This window comes from Peromyscus leucopus, chromosome 13 (genome assembly GCF_004664715.2).
Source record: "Peromyscus leucopus breed LL Stock chromosome 13, UCI_PerLeu_2.1, whole genome shotgun sequence".
NCBI lineage: Eukaryota > Metazoa > Chordata > Mammalia > Rodentia > Cricetidae > Peromyscus > Peromyscus leucopus.
The window spans coordinates 23,792,849-23,818,350 of record NC_051074.1 but is presented as its reverse complement, the minus strand read 5'-3'; the positions used below and the strand labels follow the sequence as shown (position 1 = coordinate 23,818,350).

Sequence of the window (25,502 nt, the reverse complement as noted above, 5' to 3'; positions counted from 1 at the left end):
TCAGGAGGAGGAAGTGGCCAAATAAGGGACTAGACTTGGTGGCTAGCTTTAGGAATGCCATCTAACGGTTTAGCAAGGCAGAAGGAATGGGGGAAGGGCACCGCCTGCAGAGCTGTGTTTGTCGAGCTCTGGCCTGCTAGAGCCCTCAACGTCCATCTTATCTACCGTCATCCTCTTGGAATTTTCCAGAGAGTTCTCAAGTTTTCTTTACTGGTACAGTTAATCCCAGCCAGGATCCAATCTGAGGTCACACGTATCTTCTGTTAATGTTCCTAAAGACCTTTAATCTAGACTTTTGAGCCTTGCCCGGGCCCTACAGAGCACACATCCTGCATATGTCTGGAGTCACTCCATGGGGGTGACTTTGTTTTCCCATTGTGACTTTCGTGGCAACTGAGGACTAGATCTAACGGCTAGGTGAATGCAGAGGAGATGTCTGGGATGGAATCTGTGGTTCTCTTGTGTGCACTGAGCTCAGCTTCTCCGTTCACATCAGAGAGAAAGCCTTGCGTGGGCCACACCTGCTGAACAGAATGGCTCCTGGATAAAAGCCTCTTTCTTCTTTTAAATATTTCTATGTTTATTGTTTCCTTTGCTTATTGTTGTTACTGGCTTTTTTAAAAATTTATTTTATTTTATTTTATTTTTTGGCATTCAGTCAAAGCTTCCTAGACGGGCACACCCAAAATAAGGAAAGTCTCAAGTCACTTGAACACTACAGAGCAAGTAAAAGCAGAAAGCTTTCTCATGTGGAGAAGCACTTAGGGATGATGGGAACCTCCACATTCATGGACAGACCAGCTACTATGGAGACCAATGGATGGAGAGGCTCCTGGGGCAAAATTAGGGACTTTGAAACACTTGGCTTACGAGTCAATTAAAGCACACAGACACAGTTGCGATGCTGTGATTGGGCGCAGGATACAAACAGGAAGGTGCCAACATGGAGGCCCAGCTGCTGCTGCTGCCTCCAGTTTTTCCTGAGGGCGGTGCACTTCAGGGAGTCAGGTGGTTCCCGTGCACCTGTGTCTGAGGAGCCCCAAGGAACAAAGAGCCTCCCCACCTGACACGAAACACTGAGCACTTCCCAAACAGGCCATCCTCCTGAATCTGAGCCCCGCCTTGGCCTGTCTCTCTCCTCCCTGCTCTGCTTGGCGTACAGACATTTGCCCCCCTTGTCATGTCTACACCTGTGGATCCTTAGTCACTGTGGTGATCTGAAAGAGAATGGCCCGCATAGGGAGTGGCACAATATGGCACTGTGGCTTTGTGGTAATAGGTGTGACCTTGTTGGGGGCAGTGTGTCACTGTGGGGGTGGGCTTTGAGGTCTTCTCTGCTCAAAAAGCCTGTGGGTCGAGATGTAGGACTCTCAGCTCCTTCTCCAGCACCATGTCTCCCTGCACCTTGCTATATGCTTTCCCTCCTTGATGATAATGGACTGAACTTCTGATACTGTAAGCCGCCCCAATTAAATGTTTTCCTTTATAAGAGTTGCCATGGTCATGGTGTCTCTTCACAGCAACAGGAACCCTAAGATAGTTACTTTCTGCTCTTCCTTCTCCCTATCCCTCCCTCTTCTTTCTCCTCCCCTGTCTCTCCTTTTTAGACTTGGCCTCGTTCTATAGCCTAGGTTGGCGGGAACTCATAATTTTCCTGCCTCAGCCTCCTCAAGGTACTAGTGTTACAGATGTGCAGCACTTGTGATATTTAGTTTTGTGACGAACCTATAAGAAAGCCAATGCTACCCGCCATCACCAAGACTACCAGTTTATTCCCCAGGCAGCCAAACATGGGGATGGAGAGCATGGCTCAAACATGCCTCCCCTGCAATAAGGATATCCATGGATGAGGAAGCAGGGGAGTCGAGATGTAGGGAAATGTGACTGGAGGCGAGAAAAGGCGAGTGTATGGTGATTGTGCAGCTGCAAGGGGACTTCACGGCTCTCCATGGGGCATGCTCAGAAAACAGTTACAGTTTCAGTCCTCTGGAGACTTGAGCTGGCTTGAATCAGGTCTGTGACATCATGGGTTTGAGCCACACAAATGTGGCCTCCAGATGCCTGAGCACCACCGTGTACGATCATTACCATAATGACCCTTGTGTTAGAGGCGTGATTATCTACAGCAAAGCTCAAGGGAGGTTGATAACAAACTGCTTAGTTCAGCCAAGTTTAAAATTGGTGATTGGAAAGGCAGCTGAAAGCTAGTGCAGCGGGTTAAATCCGGAGGGCTTATTATGGTTTTACCCTTTGCTCAAATCAGCCTAATACATCTCTACACTAGATTAGAAACCCATAGAACTGCTTCATAGGCAGTGCTTAACCCTGTTCTGTACTTAAAGAATTGTCTCCTGTAGAGTAGAGAACAATGGAATGCTGCTTGAGTACCAGATGACTGGAAGAGGTGAGGAAGGGTCATGCCACATGCAGGATGCCCCAATAGAGAATATTTACCAACCGTGTGTACGGTCGCAGGCATGGATGCTTTGCGCGTATCACTTTACCAGTCACCCAGTGAGGTAGACACTATCACCTCCTTCTGTATTTTACACACAAGGAATCCAAAACACAGAGGCTGTACGTAAATTTACGTTCACATTGTGAAGTAAGGGAGTGGGGGGTGCTGTGTGGGAAACTTAAGGGGTTGCCAAAATGTAGTTGTCAATTGAATAATAGAAAAAATAAAAATCATGAAAATCCATGAAGAAATAACTACCAAAAATTTAAAATAAAGCTAGGGTTTGACTACATTTACAAAGCCTAGATGGTATGGTTTTCTGAAATTGTGTGTTAAAGTCTTACCTAGCTTGGTCAGGGCATGATCATACACATCTGTCATCTCAGCTACTGTGGATGTTGAGGCAGGCAGGTCACAATTTTGAGACCACCCTGGGATATACAGCAATGTTTTCTCAAAAAATTTTAGATAGATCTGGAGGTGCAGCTACATAGTACCCTAGGATGTAAGGAGGTCTTAGGTTAGGTCCCAGAGCCACCAAGAAAAAAATTACCTTGAGTACGAAGATTTGGGGGTGTATCTTGATCCCCATGTCTCCTGGGATCCCCGTGCTCCATTGTGTCTGCAGACTTTGGGAGTAAAGTAGGCATCCATTCACGTGTTCTGGGTAATAAGAAGACATGTGTCCACACAGAAGACACATGAGCTCATAATCATTGGGACACACTGCATAATCCACATCTGACCCAGGGCCTTTTTCCTACCAGATTAAGCACCACAACTGTCTAGACTAACATGACTTCATTAGTCCTTTTCATTCTTGATAAAAGTTTATTTTTCTAGGAAATTCTGGTCTAGAAAGTTGTAAGTACTGACGCTTCCAACTTATAATGACTACACTATTTTCAACCCTGTGATGATGCGCGAACAATACATATGTAGTTGAAATCGCGCTTGGACTTTTGAGTTTGGGTCTTTTCGTCAGCTATGTGAGTCATGACGTTAGACTGCAAGCTGTAGGACTTGATCTGTGCTCCCCTCCCCCTACGGTGTATGAGCTGCTAGGCTAGCTTGAGTGGTTGGGTATGTGTGTAGATGCACTTTGATTTACACTCTTAAATCTGGACCTGCATTTTAAGGATATAACTCTATGGAAATATGGGAAGCATTTGTAACTTTGTCATTTTAGAATCTGCCAGAAAAGATCCATTTACTTTTCAATAGAAATTATCAAAGGCATACAACCCCCAATACTGCCTCCAAATCCTTGCCTTGTGTTCAGCAGCCCTGACTCATGGCATTCTTATCCTTATCCAGCCCTAATCCACTCCCCTTCAATAGGAAGACCCACCCTAACCGAGGCTTCCAAAGCTCAGCGAGGACCCTGGTATTCCCCCCTGGTATCTGACTCTGTCCGTCATGGTGAGAGCAAACACAGGTTTGTGTGCTTATCTACACACAGTATCAACGATGACTCCAGGGAGCCAGCATTTGATAATACAGAAGGAAAAGAAAAGACAACGTGACAATGGGGCCATTTCTCTAGAGATAAGGTGGTCATGTCATGTTCCAGAAGTGATAGTTCCTACATGGTACCGAGGGTGCCTTTGACATGTAGCCAGAGAAATGACGGTCAGGTACACGTAACTCCAGGCTTATGTTTGCTGTCCAGGTCTGACAGGAAACTTTTCAGCTTAGTTCCCTGCTCACCTCCAGTAGAAGGGAACAATGTGTCTCTCAAAGAATGTTTTTTCAGTTTCTTTTGGTTTCCTAATAGGACACTCCCTTCTTCAGCATCTCATAGTCACAGTCCCTTCTTGTTCCAAGATGGCACATTTGCAAGGGGGGATTTGTGAGCATTCATGGAAGTAAAGCCCCGGACTGCTCTGCTCTGAGCCCAGGACCTCTCTGCTGCTCTGTGGGTCATAACAGTGACCCTCCTGGTCACTGCTCACTCTGATGCCAATTCTGCTACTGACTCAGCCTCCAAGTTCATGGGCCTGGTCCATCCCTTCTGACTAGACGTCTCTTGCCCTTCATAGTGTCAGTGTGACCCTCTTATCTGTCCCCCTCTTGCTCCCAGACTCCACTGGCCTGTGGAGTTCAAACAGTTCTCCCACAGCAGCAACTGTCCTCTTCACATTGTCCTCTGGGATATATGTGACCTTCTACAACCTCCAGAGGCTCATACTAGTGTAGGGGTCATCACAGCTTTTGTGGGAGCTGAAGGAGAACACCGGGTCATCTGGGATCCACTATGCTACCAGCTGGACCAATGGGACTCCTGAAGTGGATAAAGGACTCAGAGGGACTTTCTTCAAAGTGTCACATAGGACAAAAAGATCTATGTTTTTAAGTGTCTCTTCAAGCTACCAGCATGTTGAATTTCTCCCAATATGTCAGCCCAGAGAGAGAAGTCAGGCCTGTGTCAGTTTACCAGGGTGGCCAGGACCAAGTATTGATTTCTTTGCAGTTTTGGGGGCTGGACATTGAGATCAGGTACCAGCAGGGTTGGTTCTTGACAAAACCTCTCTCTTAGGTTTGTAGACAGCTACCACTTTCCTGTGCCTTCACACACCATGATGGCTGCCTCCTTCCTGTCCCTTCACACCATGATGGCTGCCTCCTTCCTGTCCCTTCACACCATGATGGCTGCCTCCTTCCTGTTGCCCTCACACCATGATGGCTGCTTCCTTCCTATGTCTTTACACCATGATGGCTAACTCCTTCCTGTCCCTTCACTCCATGATGGCTGCTTCCTTCCTGTCTTCTCTTGGTGTGTCTCTGAGTCTGGATTTCTGTTTGCCCAAGGGCACCAGTCATATTGGGTGACAGCCCCCCCTTAAGGAGTCCATTTTCCCCCCAGCCAACTCCTTAAAGGCTCTGTCTCCACGAAAGGTCACATTCTGACATTCTGGCAGGAAGCTACCTCCTCCACTCCCCAAATGGCAAATGGCCACCAACTTGGTTTACAGGGGAAAAAATTGGGAGTCCATTAGTTTAACATTTTCTGTGTGCTCCTTTTATTTGCTTGTTTGTTTGGAATAGTCTCACTGGGTAACCACAGCTAGTCTGGAACTTGCTTTTTAGACCAGGTTGTTTTCAAACTCATAGAGATCTGTTTGCCTCTCTCTCCTGAGTCCTAGGATTAAACATGTGTGCCAACATGCTTGGCTCAGTTTAATATTTTCTCAGTATCTTGTTGGACTTTGTGCAAAGGCTGAATACAGCCATGGAGAAGCTTGGGAAGTGGAGCTAAGGGAAGGAAGTTGATAAGAATTGAAGTTGTCCCTGAGAATGGATGTGCTTCAAGAAGAACGTACATGATAGGTTGACAGGACTCCAGGATGTGTGGGGACAGAGTCCTTTCCTATACTCTGGGACCTGCTGGGGTGTTAGCATTCTGTGGTCTGCCACCATGTGGGCCCCAGGAAAGAGAATCCTAACAGGCAGCAGCTTCACTCTGTCAGACAGGTGGAAAGCTGATTCTGTGCGGAGACGGCCATGATTCTCAGGGAATCTTCTAGAATTAGTGGAAGACTTCCAACTGTCAAGACATTTGGTTCCACAATCTGGTAATACTAAACTTTCAGGGTTGCTGTGGGTGTCTTAGTGTCCTTGAGGTGGCTGAGGCTTCAGAATGACCAGGTGCTTTGAGGCCGATTGAAAGGGAAAGGCAGAAAAGGGAAAGGAGAAGAAAAGGCTGGTTAGTTGACATTTTCATGTCACTTAGTCTTCAATAAGCAGTTTTGGGGCCGTTCATCATGTAGCTGTTAACTTACTCTTCCCTTTTTATCTTTAATGAAATGTGTTTCTTGTGTGGAATTTGTATAATTTGACTTTCTGTGTTTGAGTAGCTGTTAGTATTTGATGGTAAGCCTCAAGGCAGTGGAACAGTCCTCAGAAGTTTCCAGGGCATCTGATGGAGTTTATCAGTTTCTTTTTAATAGCTTCTTTCTCGACTCCCCGAATGATTAGAGAGTTCTTTCATAATTATGCCAAGCCTGAGGTAATAATGAGCCACTCCTAAATGAGAAAGCCGCTTTGGAGAGTGGGTGGAGGAACACCAGCTCCTCCTAGTGGCAGAACGTGGTACCAACTGATGAGCCTCGCTCACTCGGGCATCCCCCAGGAAGCCAGCAAGAACCAGTTTTCAATCTCATTTGTTCCAGCTTTTTACAAGCAGAACTTGAAATGTGACAATCATAATGATCAGCTATGAAGAGCTTCATATATCACTTATTTTTGCATCTGACTTTATACTATCCCACATGCTACTTACTCTTAAATTTGAAAAATATCTCCCCGATAAAATGAGTTCAGTTATCTTAGAGAGATCACACATCTTAATTTATTAAAAGACAGCCACCATTAAAAGGATGTTAGGCATTGACTGGATTTTGGTGGGAAGTTGGTAAATACTGTTGAGTGACTACATTTGGGAATAACAATAAATGACAGGTAAGGAGCATGGCCTCTTTTCCTTTCTGGAAGCTTTCTCCGTGTCTGAACAGGCTGAGAAGCGCTTTCTGTCATTCACCCCTGTCTTCCCCATCACTCTGTTCATCCAGATGAGGCATTATTTTCCCAGATTCCAAGTTAGTGTAAGAGAAAAAACAAGTTCTTAGAAGGCTGTAAATTGAACTGAAAGACATGCCAAGACCAGAAATTCATAGGACCACAAATAGTATAAAGACACTCGTAAGTACTGAATAAAGTAACAGAAAAAAAAAAAAACTTGACAAAGAAACCAGACCTCCAGACTATGCCATAGTTGAATACTCACATGTTAGTGCTAAGCCATCCACAAACTGCATCCGCTGGATGTGCAACCTGCTGCCAAAGAAAAATATAAAAATATGAGCCATAGACAGTTGCTAGATACTTGGTATTAACCCAGAATGCTTTGTGTTCTGTATCAAAGGGAAGACCGAGCTTGGAGCCAGAGGGGAAAACACAGTTGTTTGAATTTACAAACACAACTTGAAATCCAGTAGGCCAGGGTTAGCTACAGAGTTTACATACAAACATCTAGGAAATTGTGCTTCAAGATGCTTTGTTTCACTGATAGACTTCAGGGGGCCTAAAGTAGAGACTGTAGTTAGGAACTTCCCAGGACATTTCCTAATTCACAGTTCCAGCTGCTTCCAGCAACGCTCATTTGGGGGATATGTAGCCTGGCAAGCCTCCCAAACACACCCATCATGGCCAGAGATACGTGGAAGCATGAGAAAAGAATTACCCAAGTTGCCTCCCATTTGCTCCATTCATCTTGGATAATTGTCTTTCTTCTCTACATAGGCTTTAAAAACCCGAACTATTAGGGACAAGAAAAGAGAGTCTGTTTTCCATAAGCTAGCATTTTTCAGTTGTTATAAGTAAGCCCATGCTGACATCATATGACAGCTGTTAAGATGGCCATAAAGGGATAGAGAGATGCCCTAGTGGTTAAGAATGCTTATTGCTCATCCAGGGGACCAGCTTTCAGTTCCCAGCATCACTTCAGGCACCTAACTGTAACTCCTGCTCCAGGGAACTCAGCACCTTCTTCTTGCCCCCATACCCATATGCATAAATGCACCCCACACACACATAATTTAAGCATTAAAAACAAAATCTTTAATAAGCTGGAGATGAGGGGATACAAAGGAATTGTGACCCAAAGTCTGGGTACTAAATACCCTGACCACTGTCTTCCATTTATATATAGTAACTGTGCTAGACTACAGGGGAAAAAATGACAAAGTGTTGATAAACCTGTAAGAGCAGATGGTGGCCCAAAGTGAAAATAGAAGTTGAAAGCATGCAGGAGGCAAGTTTAGGCTTGACTGCATTTGCTACCCCCGGCCCTGCTCACTGGGAGAAGCCCTGACATTAATCGAAGTAGATCAGTAGCTCTACTGGTTGCAGGAACTACAGGGCAGCCTGCCTGCCTGCCTTAAATGGTTGGGCTAGAGAACAGCCAGTGTGCTTTCTTTGAAAGTCTCTCAGGACTGGGTGGTCTTGTACAGATCTTGGAATCGGCTTGGAATTACTCCATCTCAATGCTTTTCCAAATCACGCCATGGCTTACTAGCTGATGAAAGTGACCAACACTGTGTCTGTGGCCATTGACCTTCTTCCGTGAAGGCCTCAAGGAATTCCCTCAGAGAGTAGTCCAAGAGATAGCAACCTAGAATAAAAAAACAACAAAACACACAAGGAAGCAATGTCCCATGATCAGATAAAAAAATTACACCATGAAAGTATTTAATAGGTTTTAAGTGAATTACAATGGTAGTTTAAAGTAGGAAAATGGTTTAAAATATAAAGAAATTCATAAACAAGATATGTATAATAGTCAGAACACTTAAATAGCTGAAAGGTTTAGCTGCCGTTTTTATATAACTAAAGAGAAACAAACGGAAGAATGAAAGTTAGCTTTGGGGCCTGGAGAGATAGCTTAGCAGTTAAGAGCACTTGCCACTTTTCCAAAGGACTTGGGTTTGGTTCCTAGCACTCAAGGCAGCTCACAACCATTTGTAAGTCTAGCTCCAGGAGATTCAATGCTTTATTCTGGTTTCTGAGAGCACTATGTGCATGTGATGCACAGATAAATATGCAGACAAAACACCTAGATGCATAAAATTAAAAAATAAAATTAGCTGTGAACATGCTGTACACCCTGATAATAAAATGAGAGCTGGGGGGTGGTGGTGGTGCAGAATCTAGAGAGAAAAACTCGGACACATGGGGGGTGGGGTGGGGTGGGGACCAAAGGTGGCATTTCAAGAGATAACAGCTGTGAATAAAACTTCAACTCAGAGGTTAATTGAAGCCAACAATTTCTGAACACTATTACAAGAAAAACATACTCACATGTACGACCTAGCAGTCTGGCTCAGTGAGTAAAATGCTGTGTGGAATATTCCTTTACACCGTGTGAATATATGTCGCTGTGACTGGTTTAATAAAGAAGCTGACTGCCCAGTAGCTAGACAGGATAAAGTTATGGGGAGAGCCAAACAGAGAATGCTGGGAAGAAGGCCAGAGTCTGAAGAGTTACCAGCAGATGCAGAGAGAAGCAAGATGGGCATGCTTTGCTGAGAAAAGGTACCAAGCCACATGGCAAAGCATAGATAAAAAAAATATGGTATAAGTTAAATGTAAGAGTTAGCTAGTAACAAGTCTGAGCTATTGGCCCAGCATTTATAATTAATATTAAGCCTCTGTGTGGTTACTTGGGAGTGGCTTGTAGGACAAAAACTTCTGCCTACAGTGCTGGCTGCTCATACATGAAGACCTGAGCTCTGATCTGTTGCACCACATAGAAAGTTGAATGTGGCTACTAGGGAATGCTCCAGGGCTAGGGAAGCAGGTTGGATCTCACTGGCCAGAAAGACCACCAGAAAGGTCCAGTGGGAGAACGTCTCTCAAAAAATAAGGTGGGAAGTGACTGAGGAAGACATTTGGGGTCAACATTTGGCTTTCACCCACATGTGCACCTAAGTGCATGTGTACCCATGGGCATACATGCAAATAAGCATTCACATCCAACACACATATGCATGCACACAATACATGCAAACAAGCATTCACATCCAACACACACACACACACACACACACACACACACACACACACACACACACACAGGTGCTGAGGGGAGAAATATTTAGTGAGGTCATGCTACATATAATCTTTTAGAAATCTAGTGAGAAAACAGATTGTCAACAAATGAATGATACTTAGTCTGAAATATAATTTTTCACTGCAACGAAAGAAAACATAGGCTAGTGAATTGCCATTCATTTTCAATGTTCCATTAAATGGGTGTGAGCCTAGGATGGTATTCTTAGCCAAAAGGATCACTCAGAAATTAAAGTCAAATAATTACAAATCAACAAATAGTGTTTTCCATCTACTGACTTTTGTTAGTGACATTTTGAAGGATGCATTTGATGAAAAGGTAGATGATCCCAAATGGTGGAACAGAAATGTGAAAGTGAGTGTTGAAGAGGTGTACACAGCAAATAGGGCTAAATAGACATGAAGAACAGAAATGGAACCTCACTACCAAGAACAACACGTTCCTCATACATTTAGAGAGTTTGTGACGACTTTGCACTAGACGGTTTTTTTTTTCTACCATCATCACAAAGTAGCCGAGATAATGAGCTCGCAAAGAGAAAATGGATCCCAGTGTTGGAAGTTCCAGTCCAAGACCAAGGAGCTCCATGATTCTGAGCCTTTTGTGAAGCCACTGTGGCAGGTCAGCACAGTGGAGCAAGCCCATCTAATGACAAGTCACAAAGCAGGAGAGAAAGAGCCTGGCATTCCAGAGCCACCCCCCAATGACCCAAGGACCTCTCAGTAGGCTCCAACTCCTAAAAGCTCTACCATCCCCAGTATACCACCCTGGTGGCCAAGCCCTCTGTCTTACCCTCCATATTCATAGGTGGAGCTTTTGACTTGACACCACTGCCCTGTCTGTTGACAACTCACACTTTCCATGTCCTAACGGAATCCCCCACCTGCCTTTCTCAACAAGACACAAAATAAATCATAGCAACACAATAGCAATCTGTTGCATTGCACCCACCAGTCCCCTGCGTCATTGGTGCATGGCTCCACTCTTCTAGTTGCCCAGCCCAAACCCTTCTGCTCAGTGCATCTGGCCTTGGTAATAATCCACCAGTCCCCCAAATGCTGGGGATCGAGCCCAGGGTCTTGCATGTTCTAGGCTAGTGACCTGCCATTGAGCCACACCTCTCCTCTGCCATTGCCGCCACTGCTAACCTTCCCTGATGGTATTCACAGCTCACTGCCTCCACCTTGCCCGAGACTTCATCACTCCTCACCTGGGGTGCTGCAAGTCATCTGGCACCCCATTCCTACTCTGAGCCCTCAAGATTGTTTTTAGAGCATCTCAAATGGTCCTTTTGAATGAACAGAATTACTTTTAACTGACACATACACGATGTACAAATGCAAGGAACATACTGTAACAATATGGTGGACATAAGTAATGTGTAATGATCCAATCTTAGCATTTCTGTCCCCTTAAACATATTCCGTTTCTACTGTTGGGAAACTTCTGGTTTCTCTACTTACTTGGGGGTATAAATTGTTGACTACAAAGGTAAAAACACAACATCAAAACAAAACGCAAGGAAATTGTCAACCTTGGTTGCCCTCCTGTACCATAGTAAACTCAGCTCTTCCAGTTTAACTTGTACTGGTGTCCATCTCCTACCTTCCCATTAAGTCTCCAGTGACCACTGTCGTATGGTCCTCTGTGCGGTCAGTGCTCTCAGCTTCTGCAGATGGGTGAGGACATGGAGCACTGTTTCTTCTGTGCCTGGCTCACTTTACTTAGCTTTACGTCCTCAAGTTCCATTTGCCTGGCCACACATGGCAGGTTTCAGCCTTCTTCTATGACTGACTCATATTCCAGTGTGTGTGTGTGTGTGTGTGTGTGTGTGTGTGTGTGTGTGTGTGTGCTGTCTGTTGTCTGTATTCAGAATGCTAAGCTAGATGTTATCAGAGTCTGTGTTGATATATTGTGTCCCCTAATAAAGCTTGCCTGAGGATCAGAGGACAAGTACTGATGTAGTTCAGCTGAGACCCTTGGGGTGAGAACTCAGAGGCTTTCAGTCTGAGGATTCATGGAAACAGGATTGGCTGAGGAGTTGGCGAGGTAAGGTTGGCTGTGGCTTGTTCTGTTTCTCTGATCTTTCAGATTTCACCCCAATATCCGGCTCTGTTTTTTTTTTTTTTTTTTAAACTAAATACCATCTAAGATTCGAACAACAAGGGTCCTGCTCAAATGTCTGCGATGACCTCCTCCCATCTCATCCATTGTTAATGGCATGCTCTCACAATTGTTGGAGAAGCCATGCATGGTGTTCTGCCCTCCACAGTTCCAACTCTGTCACCTCTGCCGTCATCCCTGCTGCTGGACCTTTAGAACACTGCTGTGAGGCTTCTCAGGCAGCGGATGCTCTTCCCTCTGAGTTCCCATGGCTAAGTCTCCTGCCCCCTTTGTGTTTGCTCTGGGTACTTTCTCTCCGAGACCCACACCATGTAACTGTTCAGATTCTTCCCACCCCCTGCATTCCGCATCAATCTTCTCTTTTTTATTTTTCATAACACTTATTACTTTCTACTGCGTAATTTAATTTACTTTTTATTGTATCTATTGTTGATTCATTTTGCATGTTAAGGCACACAGAGATGAGAGTCACAAGAATAGAATATCATTTAATCTTTTCCCAAGCATCTGTGACAGCACCTGGAATACAGTTGATTATTATCTTTCTCTCTCTCCCTCTCTCCCTCCCCGACTGTGTATTTGAGACTTTTTATTCTGAAGTAGTGGAGGTTAAACCTGGGCCTCAGGAACACTAAGCAAGTGTTACAGCCCTGACTAAAAGCCCCTTCTTTAGTTGACCTTTGGTTAAATTTAAAACTGGGTCTCACTACTTGCCCCACAGCCCAGACAAGTTTTGCATGTTCAATCCTCCTGCCTCAGCTTCCTGAGTAGAGCAGTGGGGCCTGTAGGTCCCCACTGCCAGTCCCATCTTTAATGCTTAAGAAACTTTAATGAATAAAAAGTTTCATGCATCACCTCTAAAACGATTGAAAGAGAAATCGAATGAATAAAATAGCCAATTGATCAAAGATGGCAAGAAATGAGAACTAAAACAAGAAAACAAATCTGGGCAGACAAGTGCAGGAGACGGAGCCAGTTCAACTGCAGCTCATTTTAATGCAATCAAAGTCCTAGTGCTGAGACAATGAGTTCAAGGAAATCATCACTGAAAGAAAATACAAATCACCTAGAACATGCAAGACCCAGAGGTGCCCAAAAAGTTAAGAGTTAAATAATTGGGAAACGGCAGACAGATAATAACCAGGAAGTCTAATGACCAATTAATAAAAGACAAAACAGGTATCATAGTCAAACACTCTCAGGTGGTAAGGAAGAGGGCTTCTTTATTCAATGTTTCCTAAGATTTAATTTTATTGTAAATTGACAACTGATAATAGCAAGTATTGATAAGAAAGTGTTATAGGGTGGAATGGTTAAATCATACTAATTAATACTCTGACTGCTTCACATATCTATTAGTTTAATGGCTCCTGTTCAAAATTCACTCGACATCTTTGGGATGTATAACCCACCATGACACATTACTGTGAAAGTGAGTTTTAGTGAGTGGTACAAACTACAGTTGACTTTTTTTTTTTTTTTTTTTTTTGGATTTTTCAAGACAGGGTTTCTCTGCGTAGCTTTGCGCCTTTCCTGGAGCTCACTTGGTAGCCCAGGCTGGCCTCGAACTCACAGAGATCCGCCTGGCTCTGCCTCCCGAGTGCTGGGATTAAAGGCGTGCGCCACCACCGCCCGGCTACAGTTGACTTTTAAGAACGTTTTATTTTCTTGGTGTCTGACAATGGTCCATGTTACTGTCTGTGTTCAGGGTGCTGACAGTCCACACTGATCCACTCCAGTCCTATAGAAAAGGGTAGCCAGAGCTCAGGGGCCACAAAAGACTTCTCCCTCTGCTGCCTGCCCATGGAGGCCTGTGTGACTGCTCTGTGTCCCTGCTCTGTCCCTTTGCTCTCCCCTCTCAGCCACTGTCTCCCAAATCTTTTGTTAATCCACAAGAAGCATTTGCTTCCTGAGAACTCTCAGAGTATGGGGGATCAAAGGCAGGGAGCACTGTGCCACCCATGGCCCCAGAGAACCGCTGCCAGACGACCCAGATAAGGCCACTACACGAAAGCATTGCATGGGACACAAGTGTCCATCGTCCATCCTTTCATTTGCAAGCCTACACTCCTTCAGAAGTCACAGTTTCAGGGCTGGAGAGATGGCTCAAGAGGTTAAGAGCACTGGCTGCTTTTCCAGAGGTCCTGAGTTCAATTCCCAGCAACCACATGGTGGCTCACAGTCATCTATAATGAGATCTGGTGCCCTCTTCCGGCATGCAGGTAGAACACTGTATACATAATGAATCAAAACAACAACAACAACAACAAAAGTAAAAAAAAAAAAAAAAGAAGTCACAGTTTCAGTACCTCTGTGTACACATTCTTCTTTTCTATGGTGAACTCTGTCACTGCCTGATGGCTGTCATTTTGATTTCCTTCATTCTTATTCTTTTGGCAATGCCAGGGATTGAACACAGGGCTTTGTATATGGCAGAATAGATGGGTTAGCTTCACTTGTCAGCTTGACACAACCTAGAATCACCTGGAAAGAGAGTCTCAGTGAGGGGCTGTCTACATTGGGTTGACTGGTGGGCGTGTGAATCGGGACCATCTTAATTAAGTAGATGTGTGAAGATGCAGCTCACTGTGGGTAGCACCATTCCTTAGGCAGGGTCTCTTGAACTGTATTAACAATAGTGAAATTGAGTTTATCACAGATAAGGAAGCAAGCCAATGAATATGTGTTTGTTCATTTATTTTCTTTATTTTTGACTATGGATGGGATGTGGCTAGCTGCGTCAAGTCCTTGCCTTGATTTCCACAAAATAATGAACTATAACCTGGAATTGTGAGATAAAATAGTCTCTAGCTCCCTAGCTCATCCTAATTTCTTTCTACTATTTGTCACTATTCATTCACACCATTTCTTCCTCACTTGCATTTCAGAAGTCTTTAGGAAATACTGGCTCTTGAGTTATGACCTCAGCCTACTCAAAACCTTTAACTGCTGGGTTTAATTTTTATAAGTAAATGAAGAATACTCAAAAAGCTTTACTGAGTAGTTATTATTTTTTTAAATACCCAAAGTATTCAGGTAAACTATATAAAGCATTTTTATACATTACTACATATTTAATTTATATGTTATATATTTACATATAATGTTTTATTTCATTTGTATATGAGATCTTGTATGTATTTTTATATTATATATATTCTATTATATATCATTGTGGTAGTTTGGATGGGAAATATCTTGTAAGCTCGTGTATTTGAGCACTTGGTCCTCAGCTTTTGGTGCTGCTGGAGGGATTTGTGGCCTTGCTGGAGGGACACATCCCTGGGGACAGGCTTTGAGAGCTGAGAGCCTAGCTCCACCTCCAGATCTACTTTGCCTCCCATGTGCTGTTTGTGGTTGAGGTCCTAGGCTGTCACCTTCCCATGCTGGCCACCTGTCTTTGTTATGGACTCTCCCTCTGGAACCATAGGCCCAAATAAACTCCTTTTCCTATAAGCTCACGCTATTTTATAACAGCAACAGAGAGGTAACACTACAATGATATATTATGATACATTTTCATAACTGTTTACCTAAGCCAAAAGAGATCATGAGGCATGGTTTGTAAAACATGTTAGGTTTCTCCCTGGCTAACTTAGTGATTGGAAAAGATGAGGAAGGGATAGAGACCAACTGAAAATGGCAGGACCCATGTCCCAGGGCAACTTTCAGGGTGGGACAAAGGACCCCTGCCTGCTGGAGGCTGAATTGGGAAGGACCATGGAGGCCAGAACAGCTTTCTAATGGTCCCACCAAAGGCATAGCTGCATGCTCACATCTATCTGTGAAGTATCTTTACAATTATTCTAGCCCCCTGAGGCAAAAGTCTAGGATCTTTTCTATTTGAAGCAAACACACACACACACACACACACACACACACACACACACACATATACACACACAAACATAATCACACACATAAACACATACATACAAACACACACATACACACATATACAAACATGCATATACAATCACACACATACATACAAACACATAAACACACACATACAAATATACACACATAAAGATATACATACAAACACACATATAAATACACACACATGTTCACCTGCACTAGAAAGTTATAAGGCATTGATATGTCAATATTTCTCAAAAGTCAATATTTCTTAAAAGTCCATTATTATCCTGGCACAAATATTGAGGAGCTTAGTAGTGGAGGGGCCTCTGCATTCCCACAACCTTTAGAGTCCCATTCATTCACAGTAAATCATTGGTTCATTCATCGTTTTAAAATACTGTGATAATAACCTATTTAAGAAGCAAGATTGTCTTTCTACCTATGAAAATAATCAGATAATACATTTTTCAACCAAAGAACATATCCAGTTAATGATACAGCTCAATTCACATTCCCAGCTTCACTTCATCTACTGCATGGGTCTCACCAAGCCCTGCTCTGTGTTCAGGAGTGAAGTTGTAGTGTGGAACTGTTCTCTGGGAATGACATGGCTGGCCTTGCCATATTGGAATCAACAACTGTGAAGAACCCAAGAGACTCTCACAAGAGTATACCCATTAACAACCCACCCCAGTAGAAGATGTTCCAGGATGGAGCATAAGGCACCAGAGCTCATGCCTCCTCAGGCAGATGTCAGTGGTTGACAGTTGCTGAAAGGGACACTTTTCTTTGGTGAGTTGGCTGTCTGTAAGCAGGCTGCGCTCCTGTGGGTAATCCAGCTGAATCCACTGTTTCTGCACGGCAGGCTTGGTTGGAATTGCATATCGGGCATTGTAACACGGACTGCTAGACAATCTCATTAAATAAAAAAACCCAGTGCCAGATATTGGGGTGAATTCTGAAAGATCAGAGAAGCAAAACAAGCCACAGCTAGCCTCTCCTCGACAACTTCTCAGCTGATCCTGTTTCCTCAGACTGGAAGCCTCTGAGTCCTCATCCAAATGGATCTCAGCTGAACCGCTGCTAAAAGCCTAAAAGCTTAGAAAGCATCTAGTTTCTGGTCCTCATGCCTTATTTTTCTGCTTCCTGTCATCACTTCCTGGAATTAAAGATGTGTGTCTTTCCCAAGCAAGACATGAGATCTCAAGTGCTGGGATTAAAGATGTGTGTCACTATACCTGGCTATTTCCAGTGTGGCCTTGAACTCACAGAGATCTGATGGATCTCTGCCTCTGGAATGCTAGGATTAAAGTCATGTGCTACCACTGCCTAATCTTTATGTTTAATATACTAGCTGTTCTGCTCTCTGACCCCCCAGATAAGTTTATTGGGTACACAATATATCACCCACAATGTATATCATTGGTACTCTCTCTGGGATGAACAAAGTTTTCTTTACATCTGCCCAGGAGGATTCGTACAACAGATTAAGTAGAAGATTCTAAGGGAGGATGGAGCATTCCTCCTTCTGCCTATAGCCTTCACATGACATACAGTGACAGCATCTTTTCTTGAATGATTTAGAATCACCCCTCCAGGGCACATGAGCATCCAAGTCTAGGCCTACCTGGCCTTCGTCAGCTCAGTCAGTGCCTTTTTAAAATGTCTCATGTTGCCTTTGGGACCATGCCCTGTCTCTTAGTTCTATGGAGAAGCAAAGTAGGAACTTCTTTTGTTAATGAAAATTGGTTCTTATTTTTAAGGCTCAGTACATGCCGGTGTTAAACTAGTGCCAGGCATGAGCAAAATCCCCCAGTGTGGAGGCACACCTGAAAGATGTCATCTCCACTTCATACATGAGATCAAGACTTAGGAAGGTTTTATAACTTAACCAATGTGCAACAGGAGAAGAAAAGAAAAGTATTAAAATCAGGACTGGGGGTCTCACTCAATAGTACTAGGTCTCAGCTCAGTGATTGATAAGCTTGGATGTAATAAAGCAGAGATCCAAGGGGCCTTCTAGCTTTCTATGCTGTTTATTTTTCTTTTTTCCTTTTCTTAATGAAGTTTCCTGTGGGAGGCCAGCTCCCATCTTTTGAAGGGTTCTTAGGTGGAGGAGAGAGGAATTAAGAAATGATAGATAGAAAGAGAGACCTCAATGACGAGAAGAAAGAAATACAGTATAGCTTTGGGAGGGCCTGGATCAATGCCCAGTGGCCTCAAAGATTTATTCAAAAGGCTTTTTATAAGATGCCAAGTAAAGAGGCAAAAGACCTCCCCCTTGTCAGATCAAAGAACGCTATACAGTCAAGTGTAGCCCCTTCCCAACACCTGGTAAACATGCCCATGACCAAATCACCCTATTATGCAGCCCTGCTGGGTAAAGCAAGTTCAGATTCTCTGACCTTGAGTAATTTGGGCCTCCACAGCTTCCTGTGTTCATTGTTGACCCCGAGACATCTCAACTGTTCTGACTTAGGAGATTAGCGTCGGTAATGGGAGGACACGGTTCTGTGTGGGGACCTGCATCAAAGAGTCTTCATGTCTACTGGTTAAAAATAATTTGCTTGGCTTCAAGAAGATAGTTATGAAATGTTTTGGCAGGACTTTATGTAATGGCTTGACTGTGATTAGCCCATTCCAAAAGATGCTGAAAATAAGATCCCTGAATCACCTTCTGAAACAGAGAGTTCTCTGCCCACTCGACTCTGAAGGTCATTTCCTACAATGACTTCCAAAGGGAGTCACCTCCTGGGTGTCCTCAGTGCTTTCTTTCAGTAAGAGCTTGAGACCATTCATTGTCCTTTCTGCCATTCCTTTGTCCTGTCTTCTGTCCTCCCCTCTCCTCCCCCTCCCCTTCCCCCTCCCACTGCCCTCCTCTCCTCTTTCACACTCCTCATATCTCGGCTCATCCTGTCCTCCTCTTCATTTCTCTCTGTTGTCTTCATCTCTTTCCCTTGCCCTCCATCAATTTTGGGTCCCCTTTCTTGTTCACTCTCTGCTGCTCTACTCTTTGGGAAGGCGCCCAGGGCTCCATATCTGCTTAACTTGAGTTAAACTTGACTTTTATGGTGTCACTGGGGCTAATTTTGCTGGTAGTTAGGAACAGAATCCATTTGGCCTGCCAAATATCACTCCTAGGATTTTCGCGAACCTCGCAATTAGTTAATAAAAATCGCTGTACTGCTCTAAGCCTCCACAAACCCCCTATACTTAGATAGCACTGCTGGCCTCCCGCCTCCTTTGCATCTTCCTCTTGGAGGTTGCTTCCAGGAGCACACGTGTACACACACACACAGTAATGATAAATGATATATAACATTTTATTAAATGTCCGAATCAACAAATGTACCTAGGGCTTTTTCCAAGCAGGCCCTTGCCTTCATTCATACAACAAATGACAGTGTCAGTAACAAGGCATGAGAGGTGTCCAGTGTGTGGACAAGCAGCAGCAGCACAGTCACGCGGAGGCTTTGATGAGCAGCTCTTCCTCGATGTGCCCTCCCCCACACACTGTCTCCCAAGCTCCGGAACCATTACAGATAAAGGTCGAATCTGTGAGAGCTCGAAGAACAGGTATGCTCGAGTACAAACAAGCACAGAGGAGATGAGATCCAGTTCTTGGTCCAGCCTCACCTCTATGCTTTACCCCGAGCAATGCTAAGGCAGAAGGATTGTTGAGAGTTTAAGACTAGCCTGGGATGGGCTATATAGTAAGTTCCACGCCAGTCTGAACTATAGAATCAGACTGCTGAAATGAGAGAGAGAGAGAGAGAGAGAGAGAGAGAGAGAGAGAGAGAGAGAGAGAGAAGAAGAAGAAGGAGGAGGAGGAGGAGGAGGAAGGAGAGAGGAGAGAGGGAAGAAGGAGAGGAAGAAGGAGAGGGTGAAGGAGGGGGAGGAGGGGTGGAGACAGTTGTCATAGTGGAAGGAAGGAAAAAAGAAAAATTGTCAGGGGTGGTGGCACATCTGTAATGCCAGCTTTTAGGTCACAGGAGCAGGGAAGCCGGAGTCTGTTGAGTTTGAGACCAGGCTGGGCTTTGTCAAGAGCCACAAGAAGAGGGAGGAGGAAGGATTGTAGGTAGTGGAGAGGAAAAAGAGGAAAGAAAGAAAAAAAAAAAGCAAACCCTGACAGAGATCAGTTAAGGAGAAGGAGCAGGAAGGCCATCTCTGTTCTGTGTGGGGACGGTGGCCACTTGCCCTGTGTTCTGCTCTCCCACTCTCCCAGACACAGACGGAACAGAGAGCGGTACTTGTGGACTGAGGGATCTGATCTGGGGGCCCTGGAGTGAAGGTTGTCTCCTCCAGCAGCTGCTCCACTGGTCTCCTGTGTCCCCTGGCCCAGGCATCAGCCTGTCACCTTCCTTAGCCACCTCAGGAATTGAAAATGCCCCTTCCAGTTAAAACCCCCAGTCTCTGTCCTCCAGCTTCCTCCGCCATGTGATTCTTACAACCTAGATCTCACGTCAGGCACTGTCAATGTGTCCAGCTGCCCACCGGTAATGCTTATTCTAGGGCCTCTAAGAAACACCAGCACCTCTGTTTAAAGGAATTTCAGATTCAAGGAAAGTTACAGAACGATATGGAATTCCATATTTCTATAAGCCAGAATAATTCACGTTCAGTTTTCTGTTTGACACATAACATTTAATGTTTTACGTGTATATGTGTTATTGTCTATGTGTCCATTTGATAGTAAACCATAGCCATAATATCCTTCCCACCTAAATATTTTAATATTTCTTTAATTAATTAATTTGTGACAGGGTCTCATGTAGTAAGGCTGTCCTTGAACTGGTTATATAGCTGAGGCAGCCTCAAACTTCTGATCCTCCTGTCTCCAACTGCTGAGTACTGGGATTCTAGATATGTGCCACTACACCTGATCATACATACAACTTTTAAAGTATAAAATTAATGGTGAAAGAATAAGTCTATGGATCTTATCAAAATGTCAGATTTATCTCACTATAAGTAAAAATTTTCCTTTAATTGACATTTTTTTCTTTGTCCATGAGCATCTCAAGGATCCCATGTGGTCTCCTGCCTCAGGCTCAGTCCCTAGCTCCCACCTCTACCGTCTCCCCACCCCCAGGCAGGCCTTCATCCTTTTGTTTGGACTTATCACAACTCAAGCATATTCCCACCCAACAAAAATGAAATAATTCATTATGACTCTTGTATTAGTCAGGGTTCTCTAGAGAAACAGACCTGCTAGAATGAGTCTCTCTATAAAAATGGGGTTTATTAGAGTGGCTTACAGGCTATATTTCAACTATTCCATCTGTGGAGCCCACAAAGGCTTCCTAGTGAGATCTGACCTTGCTTCACCCAGCAGGGCTACATTAGAGGATGGCTTGACCATGTGCACGATTACTAGGTGATTGGAAGTGTCTACACTTGGCTGAGCTAGGGGGAGGTCTTTTGCTCCACCCCTTGGCATTCCTATAAATAGCCCTTTAGAGGAGACAGAAGGACCTGGATAATGATCCAGGCCCTCCCGAGACTATCCTGTGTTTCTGTTTCTCTCCCTCCATCCTTCTATCTTATATCTCTTATCCCTCTCTCCTCAAGAGTTCCCTGTCATAAAATGTGGGAGCCAGTCTCCCAGCTGGGCCCCCACATCCAACGATGGCTTTTTCCTGATGCAAAGTCCAAGAATCTAGCAGTTGTCCAGTCTACAAGATAGATGTCTCAAGTTGGTCTTCAGTATTGGTCAGAATCCTGAAGAAGGAGGCTCTAAAACCAGAGCAGGATGAACTTGGCAGGGAGAGGGAGGTTAAGCAGGCAAAGAGTAAGAGCTTCCTTTTTCCTTGTCCTTTACATAGGCTGTCACCACAAGATATGGCCCATATTTAAGGTCGCTCTTCCCACATCAGAAGATCTAGATTTGGGGTGGGTCTTCCCACTTCAAATAATTAAACAGAGAAAAAGCCCTCACAGGTGACCCAGATGCTTGGGTTTTAGTTAAGTGCAGATGTGCTTCAGTTGGCAGCCAAGATGGGCACTCACAGATGTGGATTTATCTTTTTGTTGGTACTTCCCTGGTAGCTGCCTCATTCCTCCATGTCTAAGGAATCAAGCCTGGTCACACAGCAAGTCCTTCACTTCTACTGTTCATGAGTTCATTTATTTTTTATTTCATTCGTACAAATGTTTTGACTGCATGTAATGTAATTGCCGTGTGTGTGTGTGTGTGTGTGTGTGTGTGTGTGTGTGTGTGTGTGTGTGTGTGTGGTGCTGAGAAGGCCGAGAGAGCCTTGGATCCCCTGGAACTAGAGCTACAGATAGTTGTGAGCTGCTATGTGGGTGCTGGGAACTGAGTCCCTGTCCTCTGCAGACAGCAGCTGCTTTTGAACCACTGAGCCTCCTCTCCAGCCTTGCATTGCTTACTTATGTGTTTTCTGAGTAACTAAAGGGACCAAATGGCAGGAAGTCACCCCAGTTTGCTCCTGACAAGTGCACACTAGCTGGATGTTCCCAGTTCATCCTTTTATTTTTGTTCCATGTATATGAAAGGCTCACTGCAGGTCAATTGTATTACCTCATTCACAAAAGTTAGAAGAAGGAGCTGCAACGCAGACAGGAATTTTTCTGTATGATTAAAAATAATTATTATTTATGAACAGAGATGATGGATGGACGGGAATTCATTATGGTACTCTTACAAATTTGTAAAAGGTTAAACATCGTAATTACTCATAATAACATCAAAGAAAAACTTAAAATTTTACTCGCATGCTGAACGCCCAAACAATCTTTTTTTTAATTTTTTTTCTGTTTTCTTTCAGCCCTTGCCCCATGTAGATACCATTTTTTTTTAATATAATTTCATTTCTTTCCATAGATGTCTTGAAGTATGGAGTGCCTTCATCTCCTCCTTTCAACTACTGTGCAATCATTGAAACTCAAGTGACTGTCGGGGCAGTGATGTCCATGGTGGCAACAGTGACAGCTGTCACTCACAGACCTGCACACAGGGTCGCAGTGTGCACACAGGGTCGCAGCGTGCACACCCTATTCCTTTTCCTTTATTGTTTTCATTTATCTATCTTTATTTTTAGTGTGTGTGTATGTGTGTGTGTGTGTGTGTGAGAGAGAGAGAGAGAGAGAGAGAGAGAGAGAGAGAGAGAGAGAGAGAGAGAGAGAGAGAGAGAGAGAGCATGCGTGCCTGAGCACACATGTGCCATATTTCTATGTGAAGGTCAGAGGACAAATTGCAGGAATCAGTCCCCTCCTTTAACTATGTGGATTCTGGGGATCCACTCGGGAAGTCGTATTTGGTGCAGTGCCTTTGCCCACTAAGCCATCAGGCCAGCCTCGAATATTCTGTTTCTAATTTCTGAAGCAGAAATTCTGAGGCACCATAAAGAGATGACATTCCTAAAATCACACAGTCAGGAGGAACAGCACTCTCCACCATCAGTACTTAGCAGCCGCTGCTCTCTAAGCTGGGAAGTACCCATGCTGCATAGTACACCGGCCTCTCCTCATTCCAATCTCCTAGCAACCCCAAATTATTATTATTTAGATCCATGGTACTTTTCTATCCCTCTGAGAAGGAAACGGAGAGTCAGAAGTAACTGGACTGAATTCACCAACTAGAAAGTGGAAAAGCAAGGAACCTGACCAACCGTCTCTGACTTTCAAACCTAACTCTTTTTTTTTTTTTTTTTGATTTTTTCGAGACAGGGTTTCTCTGTGTAGTTTGCACTTTCTGGACTCACTTGTAGCCCGGCTGGCTCGAATCACAGAGATCCGCTGCTTGCTGAGTGCTGGATTAAGCGTGCGCAACGCTAGCTCAAACCTAACTCTTTAATATATTTATTAAATTTATTTTTTTTGTGTGTGTGTCGGGGAGTATATGTTCATAGTGTGTGTGTGTGTGTGTGTGTGTGTGTGTGTGTGTGTGTGTGTGTGTGTAGGCCAGAGGTCTCACTGGATGTCTTCCTGGATGGCTCTCTTATTTTCTGAGACAGGGTCTCTCACTGAACTCCATCACTGATCTAGACTAGCTGGTCGGGGGCACTAGGATGTCCTGTCTCTGCCTCCCTGATGCTAGGGTCACAGCTGTGCACCATCACAGCTGGATTTGTCCTGTGTGTTGGGAATCCCAACTGAGGACTTCATGCTTGTGTATCAAGGACTTTGCCAGCTGATCTGGCTCTTCAGCCTTTGAAGCTAGACAGGAATCCTTAGTCTCCAAAGCCTCCCATCCTGTGCTCTCCCTCCATCCATGCCCCTGCAGACAGAGGAGCTTCCTGTCTCTGTCACACAGACCAACTTGGGGATCTTGGAGAGTCCTGGAAAGAGACTCCAACTTGGAATGTATCAAGCATACCAGTAAAATACATTACAAATGTTATAAGCTCCCCAGTCAGAAAGGTATATGTCTCAGAGGAACACTATAACTGACTTCCATCTCTCTGCCTTTTAACAAAAATTGTATCTTTTTAGCCATTCCCCAATTTACATCCTAAAACATCACACCAATTTCTAATGTCTTCAAAGGAGACTTGGCCTTCAGCGAAGCTCTGTCCTTGGCCTAAGGGTTTGCTAGAGTCTTGTTGCTCTTAAACTCATGACCTTGCTTTCCAAAATAAACCTGATATGCAAAATGCTGATTTGGTATCTGATTACTCTCCCAACCTGTAATCAAAGTGTCTTTTCAAATTTATTTATTTATTTGACTGACTTATTTTGCAACGCTGAGGATCAAACCCAGGGCCTTGTGCATGGCAGGCAAGCAAGCCCTATATCATCCTGACTCATCCCCAGCCCAGAACTTAGTGCTGTCAATCAGAGCATGTGCTCTGTTGGACCAGGCCCAAAGAAGTCCTGTCCTGTTTGCTCACTGCCCAGAGGATAAACAGGAAGATGCAGGCAAAGGAAGCCTGGACCAGGGTCAGTCCAGCAGAGGAAGGGCTTCCTGGGCAGAAGCTTCTGGGTCATGAAATGGATCTCTTTCTGGAAGCAGCATTCTCTAAAAGGTAAATTGAGTTGGGGAAGATTTCATAAAATACTGGCCAGTAAAAATGAAGACCTGTGTTTTTCCAATAGTTGCAGGGGCCCTGGTGATTTCTGGATCTTTCTCTGACTGGCTGGTGCTGTGGGGTGTTTGATTCCAGAGGGATGAGCCTTCCTTACTGTGGCTTCTCTTTTCCTAAACAGAATGCCAGACTTTACACTCTGGGCAAGCTGGGGCTTAATATCATAATTATTATTTTTTTTCTGTCTGGATGAATCCCTTAGCAATATTCTGGCCTTAAGGGGACCCTACAGGGTAGATAAAGTTTAGCTCCTGCCTAAAAATGCTCTTGTCTGGTGGAGGACACTGGTGGGGAGCTGGTGACACCCACACACAGGGTTTCTCTACTTCTTCACTGCTGAGGTTTGGACTGGGCGTTCTTTGCAGTGGGGCTGGCTAGC

The 25,502-nt window shown here is 44.3% G+C and overlaps 1 long non-coding RNA gene across 1 annotated transcript; it reads right to left on the bottom strand.

Annotated features, from left to right (window-relative positions):
* Nucleotides 1–6,813: 6,813 nt before the first annotated feature.
* Nucleotides 6,814–18,614, bottom strand: LOC119088943. The gene is made up of 4 exons (XR_005092704.1): nt 18,482–18,614; nt 8,532–8,630; nt 7,245–7,294; nt 6,814–7,017 (listed from the first exon to the last, which is right to left on the bottom strand). It is a non-coding gene; the product is annotated as an uncharacterized LOC119088943 (long non-coding RNA).
* Nucleotides 18,615–25,502: the final 6,888 nt, after the last annotated feature.